The sequence below is a fragment of the Myotis brandtii genome, unplaced genomic scaffold, assembly GCF_000412655.1.
Source record: "Myotis brandtii unplaced genomic scaffold, ASM41265v1 scaffold179, whole genome shotgun sequence".
Lineage (NCBI taxonomy): Eukaryota > Metazoa > Chordata > Mammalia > Chiroptera > Vespertilionidae > Myotis > Myotis brandtii.
In genome coordinates this window covers 4,328,573-4,336,692 of record NW_005356635.1, presented here as the reverse complement: position 1 = coordinate 4,336,692, position 8,120 = coordinate 4,328,573, and the positions used below count along the sequence as shown (strand labels likewise).

Genomic DNA, 8,120 nt, shown 5'->3' with positions numbered 1-8,120 from the left:
GGTGGGGGTCCCCACTGGGGTGCCTGGCCAGTCTGGGTGAGGGCCTGAGGGCCGTTTTCAGGCTGGCGGGCGACTGAAGCTCCCAGCCTCTCCATTTTTTCTTTTTTTTTTTTATTCTGGGATTTATTTACCTTCTATAGCTGTCACTGGAGCTGAGAGCCGGCTCCAGCTCTGAGGCGTGTCTGGCTGAAAGCAGGTATCTGGGTTTGTTTAGCTTCTATAATTGAAACATCGTTGCCATCACTGCCGCTCTAAGCTCTGAGGCCGAAGCTGGCTGAAAGCTGGTATCTGGAGCTTGTTTAGCTTCTATAATTGCAACTTTGTTGCTTAGAGTGTAGCTTAGAGCTGGCCGAGGCAGGCAGGGAACCTGGCTTCCTCCATCACTAGAGCAAGCAAGCCTCCTGTTCGCTTCAGCTGCGTGGCTGCCGGCCGCCATCTTTTTTGGCAGTTAATTTGCATATCCTGCTGATTAGCCAATGGGAAGTGTAGCGGAGGTATGGTTAATTATCATGTTTGTCTATTATTAGATAGGATTGATTCTCTCTCTACCTTCAAATAACTAGTTCCTAAGAGTATAAAAATTCTTTTAGCATGCTCAAGATAGAGAATTTATAAGCAAATATGTGTGAATGTGGAGAGGTGTTAACTTTTGCTTAGCAGAGATGTTCTCAGTTCTTTTCTGATAAAGGAGTTGATCTTATGAGTGAAGTTTGAAATAAAATATTCTTTTTCTATGTGTCTTTCAGACATTACGGGATTTTTGCAAGAGCAGCGTGACTGACATTATGAAGGCCTGTACTGAAGACAGCAAGCTGTTAGTACAGACCAGATGTTTCTTAGCAGGCTCGTTGTACCTCTTGGAAAACCTCAATGCAAGACAGTTTTTAGTGCTGGCACATTTTCGAATTCTGCACATTCGTGGAGTGCAATAATACTGTATAGTAATTTTTCTCCTCCCAATCCACTGAGTTAATAGTTTTCTAAAAATGTAAACATTACTACTTGTACCATTTTTCCTTAGTCATATTTGAAAAAATTGCAAAATGAGTTAGAATTTGATTTTTTTTTCAAGGATGTCTGTTAAATCTGTTGTGATTTTATATGAATTTTCCTTTTTTATTGTTTAGAATTGATCTTTTTGGGAATAAGCTGAAGTTCTCCCTTTATAAGAGTTTATCAGACATCTCTAATTTGGTTATGTCCTACTTATAGGTTTCAAAATACTGCAGATTTTGAACAGCAAATTCTACAAAATTATGGGGGGAGATCCTATATGCAAAATTCTCTAACAGTTTGTGTGTGTGTGTATATGTGCACACGTGTGTGAATACCAGAGAAACGACTAAAAGACCAACCGCTTTTAAAATTCTGTTATAGTTCAAGTGTCTTGCCTTGACCAATCTAATGAATTGATTAACTGGGCCTTTATACTTAACTCAATAAAAAATAAGCAGATATAAGTTAAATAAAAACTTTGAATTTATTGCCCAACGTACCTGTTAACATTATATTTAACCGTCGTCTGTTTAAATTTTTGTTTTTGACTTACAGATAATTTCATTAGGGATATACTTGAGATTCACAACAAATAATAGATCATTTACCATTTTTAGGGTAATTGAAACTCATCTCACTAAAGAAAGTTTAGTTGAACTTCTTTACAACATTAATATTAGACGGATGGAGATCACTTGTCTAATTTAACTTGCCTAACATCAGAATTTTATTATATTTGAGGGACAAAATTGAAAATTTTTTTATTCAGTGAGTTTAATATCTTTTCAGAGTTCTAAAAAGATTGTAAGAGTAATTTAGCAGAAGTAGGACCATGATGTAGAAAAAAGGTCATATAGCTACAGTCATAACATACTTCAGCCTCCATATAGGAATAAAAGTGTTAGTGGAAGTAAAGGGATTTATGGAAAAGTTTGGAGATAATTCAATATTGGGTCCACCAAACAAACACTTAGCACAACTGTATACTTTGTCATTGAATATTTGTTGAATGCATGTCTGGTAATGATCATGATGTGACAGCCTCGAGGTGGAACATGGTGATAGGAAGTTAGCCTGCAGAAAATTGATTATATGGCTTATTATCCTTTTCATTAGACTGCAGACTGTTAACCTAATTTCATACAATTTAACCTGGGGAGTTACAGATTTTTATTATTCGGGTGTAATAACATTTTGTTATTTTCAACTAGGGCTAAAACCTTAACTTGATTTGTACCAGCTCAAACTTCCTATCTTCTGCAAGTTGAACACATTGTTGAGTGTGTCCAGGGTCTTTCTTCAGCTGATGGACATTCCACTAGTGACAGTTAATCTTTTGGTATTTAGACTTTTCAACCTGGAGCCTTGGAAATGTTCCCATGTTCTGTATCTGGCAGGTCAATCATGAAGAAACAGAAGATTTGATTCTAACTTTTTCCATGTTTGCCCTGGGTAGATAAATTGTCTTTTAGAGAATAGCTTTAGGTAGTTTACACTATGATAAAACTCAGCTATTTTGTTGCTATTCATCTCAATATTGTTGTTTTATCTTTGGCCATATTTAAATCTAGGATTTAATGGGGTTTAGTGAAAATGGAAAGAATGAATATAAAAAGACAAATTTAAGGGAAAAGGGAAAGTTTAAAGGAAGATATTTATAATATAGTTTTATTCCTAACATTTCAGAATTTATTGCTTGCAAATAAGTGTGGCTCTGTAGTTTATAAATGTCTATGTACTATATTAATAAGAAGACCATAGAACCTGGCAGCACGTTTGCTAATGTCATTGGGGGTTTTTACCACAGTTACTATTGTGGCAGAAATTATTTGTTAGATTAATAAAAAAGTTGGCAAAACATGGCTTTATACCTCAGTATCAAGATGTGCAAGACAAATATGTTTTCAGAATATAAATGTGGTATTTACTTATGGCACTAACATCAACAACAGCAGTTGATCAGCCTTTACCACTATCAAAATAAAACAGGATCCTAATGGTAATTCTTACTTTGAATGTTTTTAGTTGGGACTTTGTTGGCATTTTATCATTGTCATAATTTTAAATTTAGATTTAAAATAGCCTACAGAATTTTAAAGCATGATTTGATATTTAATTTTAAAGCTTTTAAAAAAATCTTGTGAGAGAAATGTGAGGGATTGTAAAGTTTGGGGCTTACCTCTCAAACATTGTGAAAATAAACTTTTATTAAGCTCATGTGAAAGGAACCCATCTGTTGTGTAATTAAATCTATGCTAGAGCACTTTATATGTTAACTGTATTTGGAAAACTTTATGTTGTAAAAATTTGTGTCCTCAAATAATGTTTACTTTATAGTGACTTTTTTTTGTTTGTTTGTTTTGTTTTTGTTAATCCTCACCCGAGGATATTTTTTCCATTGATTTTTTTTTTTTAGGAAGAGTGAAAGAGAGAGGGGAAGACGAGAGAAACATCAATGTGAGAGAAACGCATCGATTGGTTGCCTCCTGCACGAGCCCCGACCAGGGCCCGGGCTGAGGAGGGGCCTGCAACCAAGGTATGTGCCCTTGACTGGAATCAAACCCGGGACCCATTGGTCCGCAGGCTGACTATCCACTGAGCCAAACCGGCTAGGGCTATAATGACTTCTTAAACCAACCAGTGCTAACCCAAAGTCTGGCACTCAACTCCTACCACTCTTGGATCTTAAACTACTACTTGAGTCTGCAGTCCACTGTGCTTCAGTGTTGCTGAGCTATCAGTTCTGGTGGCTTCTGTGCTGGGGGTGGAGCAAAAAGGAGCTATTGTTCATCTTTACCCCCAACCTCCACAATTCCTGAGAAAATCATCTCTAAATCTGGAGAGAGATACAGTGAGGGTGTTTTCCTCTAGACTGGTGTAGACAATTTAACAGTTCTAGAAGACAGAACAAAGTTCAGATATTTTTTAAAATTTAAGCTGAAGTTTTTTCTTCACAGTCCCTGGCTCCTTTTCTCTTGGCTGCTGAGAAGGAAATAGAAATAGATCTAGCTCTGAACAGGATCCCGAAGAAAAATATAAACTGGTCTCACCTACTGTGGGATGAGTCTTATGTCACCCACTCTCAATCAAGACTTATAGAATGTCTTCTGTTGCCTAGGTTAAGCAGGAACAAGATAAGGAAACAATGTGGTAACTGTAAGTATACTCCAGCAAGCAGTGACTTTAAAAATTGAGTGTGCCTAAAAATCATTGGTACAAATCCTTGGATCCCATCCTTAGAGATGCTGATTCAGTTGGTCTGAAATGGGACCCGATAATTTGCATTTCAACCAAACTTCCTAATAATGTAGATGGTCTCAGTCTGTGGCCCACACTGAGGAGCACTGTACCACAGAGAACACCAGACTTAGGACTCACCTGGAAGAAAATGTAGTTCATGGGACAGAAGGGAATTTTGTACATTTGCTTCATGTTTATAGAATAACTTATGAACAAGAATTCAATAAAATTGGAACTCAAAAGAGAGAATGGGATGAGAGGAAGAGTGTTTCTTTTTTAAATGTATTTTTAAAATTTTCAATTACAGTTGACATTCTATATTATTTGATTTCAGGTAAGATTTTTTTAATTTTTATTTATTGGGTGACACTGGTTCATAACGTTATATAGGTTTCAGGTGTATAATTCTATAATACATCATCTGTATATTGTGTGTGCACCACCCCAAGCTAAGTCTCCTTCCATCACAGATTATGTTTCTAAGGAAACAAGTTGAGGACTTCATTGTCCCAATTAATTATGTGACATGTTTTTTAACCTTTGGTTAGTATTTTGGATCTTTTTGGATGGATGTTTTAAAAAGAAATGTTAAGTCTTTGAGTAAAATAACTGGTGTGAATTGCTATATTTTTCTAGAGTAAAGCAGGTAACGTGTTTGCATTTTGCTTATATTTTATAATGATAACTGATCTTTACATTCACATAAAACAGATCTTTAAATTTTTAATAGTTTAAGTAGATAAATTGCATACTTCTTATTTTATTGTAGTAACCATGATAGAGCTCCAAATTACTAGGGAAAGCCAATCTGAGCTTAATTACTACCCCCCCCTTCCCCCCCCCACCCCACACAAAGGATTTATTGATTCATGTCACTGAAAAATCCAATGTAGAGTTGGCCTCAGGGATTCAAATGTGGTTATCAGAACTCTTCATCTAAGTGGGGCTAGGAGGGATGGGGGAGAAATAAGAGCATGGATAAAGTCCCAGAAGTGTACTCTGGTGCAAGTTGGGTCATATTCCTATCTTTGGATTGTATTCCTCACTTGATAGCCATTCAAATAATTTTATCATCTATTAACTCTTTCCTCTGTTTACTCCACTCAATCTCCTTAATTATTGATTTAGACAAGTTTATTTATGGCTTTGTGTTTATAAGCTGCTCAGACCGAGTTCTTTGCTATTTGGGAATTATTTGGAAGGGGTGGAGCTAGCATTGGGTCTCTTGGCTTAGTTAATAACAGTATAAGAATCTGGCCAGCAGGTTGCTACCAACACTCCCTTGAGCCACTGGCTATACTCATTTAGTTTGTGTACTAGCAACTTAAGAGAAAAAGAAACAAAGCTACTTCTTTGTTTGTTGTTGCTAAGGGCAGGTCTGTTTGCAGAGAAATGTGCTGATGACATTTTCCCCCTAAATATTAAGAAAACATATATATATTAGAAAATGCTTCTGGATTTCATCTTTTAATAGCCCATAGGATCTGGAGATGAGACGCTATTTTAAAGTATTAAAATCCAGATTTTTTTTAATGCACCTGGTGCTGGTGGAGCACAGTCCATGTCTTCATCAGGAAAGAGGTTGGTGTTGAGAATGTTAACTACCATGACTTTCAGTGCTTTAATGAAACCTCAGATGTTTGGCCTTTGAACCAGGGTCTGTAATTTCATATTGTTGGGGGGATCATTGTATCCCCAGGGGCTGTAGCTTTCTATGTTTGCTGAATCAAGAAAGGCATATACAGATTTCTACAGAAATTACAATTCTGTCATCAGATCAGTTCTGAGTCGGTGATGGCTCTGCCCTAGCATGCTTTGGGACCTTTTGTGTGTCAGGCCACCTTCAGGCTCTTGATTTGTGCAAGAAAAATTTCAAGAAGTTGAATGAGAATGAAAGCAAGTTTTATTCAGGCAGAGAGAGACTAGGACATGGGCCAGGTGGTAGTTCTTGGGATTTTATGTGTTTCCATTTTTTCATTTTATGGTGCCAAATTCTGACTCCACTTCCTTTTGGAAGTGTCATGGCATTTGCTCCCCATCTTTCACTGCCTTCTACTTGTAGTGTTGAGGCAGGATAGTAAGAAGCTAGGAAAATTCCTTGGCGAATGGAATGAGGGAACCTGAAACAAAATAGTTAAACAAAGCCAAGCAATTAACTTACTAATAAATTGTAAGCTCTTACCTTCCCTAATCAAGGACACCTAAGAGCAGATGGTTTATACCTCTCCTGCCCAACCACAGAGTGAGTGAGTATCTTAAGTCCCTGGTCAGGGAGATAGATAACAGAGACCCAGTTGATGCCATTAGTGCCAGCCAAACCCCAGAGGTGATGAAGTCGGGAATAAACAAGAAAGCCCAATTAGATCCAGACAGACTCAAGGTAAAAGTAAAGCAGTGAAACTGACCAGAGAATTATCCCAAATTCCCTTATCTCTACACTGATTTTGATATATCAGCATGGACACACCTGGAAAGCTGTTAAATTCTGTTGAGACCTCCCCTAAAATTCCCCACCTTTAGAAGAGATAAAAAACTTTTAAGGAAAGGGACACAGCTCTCTCTCTCTCTCTTTCTCTCTCATGCCCACCCCACCCTCCTTTCCTCAGGCGTGTGCTTCTGCTTCTAAACTCTAAGGGTCCTCACGAGACTTGCAACCAAGAGGATCATTGGGTAGCGGCAGCTCATCCCGGGCTAACCCCCCTGAACCTGACTCTGAGGACTCTTTGCCTCTGTAACTTGTTTCCTTTTTTAAAAAAATAGATTTTAGATTTTATTTCTGCATTTATTGGTTGATTCTTGTATGTGCCCAGACCACTTTGTCTGCATTTATTGAAATCATATTTCCCCCCTTTATTCCATACTATTGTCTATTACATTAATTGATTTTCAGATGTTAAACCAACCTTATATTCCTGGGATAAATTTTACTTGGTCATGGTGTATAATTTTTTTTATGTGTTGCTGGATTTGGTTCACTGGCATTTGTTGAGAATTTTTACATCTCTCCTCATTGACAGTAGAGATCTTGAGTTTCTTGTGCTATCTTTGTCTGATTTAGATCAGGGTAATACTGACCTTATAAGGAGGGTTAATATGTGTCCACTTCTCTTATATTTTTAGGAACAACTTGTGAAGAATTAATATTAATTCCTCTGAATGCTTGGTAAAATTCACCAGGGTAGCCATCTAGGACTGAGCTTTTCTTTGTGGAAGTGTTAAAATTACTAATTTGATCTCTTATAGGCCAAATACATTTTTTATTCTTACAATGTTGGTTTCAGGGTTTTGTGTATTCCTGTAAATTTGTCCATTTCACTCAAATTATCCAATTTGTTAGCATACAGTTATTTACAGTATTTTCTTATAATCCTTTCTATTTCTGTAAATTTGGTAATGATGTCCCCTCTTTTCTTCCTGTTTTAAGTTATTTGAGTCTTCTCTCTTTTTTCCCTTTGCCCGTCTAGCTAAAGGCTTGCCAATTTTGTTGATCTTTTTAAGCAATCAACTTTTGGTTTTGTTCATTTTTTTTCTATTGTTTTTCTATCTTTTGAAAACCAAAAATGAAAATAAAAATCTTTAAAACAGCCAGAGGAAAACAAGACACATTGCTTCTAGAGGAATAGAATGCCCTGAAATAAAGAAGATACTGAAATGATGCTGCACTTTAAATGAATGCATTGATTCTTTTTTTTTAAAAAAAAAAGTGATTTGACAAAGCACTTTTTTTTTTTTTTTAAGTCTAAGGCTGTCAGTTTGATCTCTGCATGAGATAGTCTGCTTTATCAGGAAGAACCAATTCTTCCCCTGTCCTCAAATTCCTAGGCAACTGCCATGTCCCAGAGGTTTTCATGGTAGAGGTGATGGTTTTTCCTTCAAAGTCAAAG

At 36.7% G+C, this 8,120-nt stretch overlaps 1 protein-coding gene across 1 annotated transcript in view; it reads left to right on the top strand.

The window, feature by feature from the left end:
• The window catches only part of LOC102263893 (selenoprotein T), a 29,811-nt gene extending 26,590 nt beyond the window's left edge, over positions 1-3,221 (top strand). Inside the window, exon 6 of the mRNA XM_014537436.1 lies at positions 747-3,221. The gene's annotated coding sequence lies outside the window, so the exon portion shown is untranslated. The remainder of the gene's footprint in view (positions 1-746) is intronic.
• Positions 3,222-8,120: the final 4,899 nt, after the last annotated feature.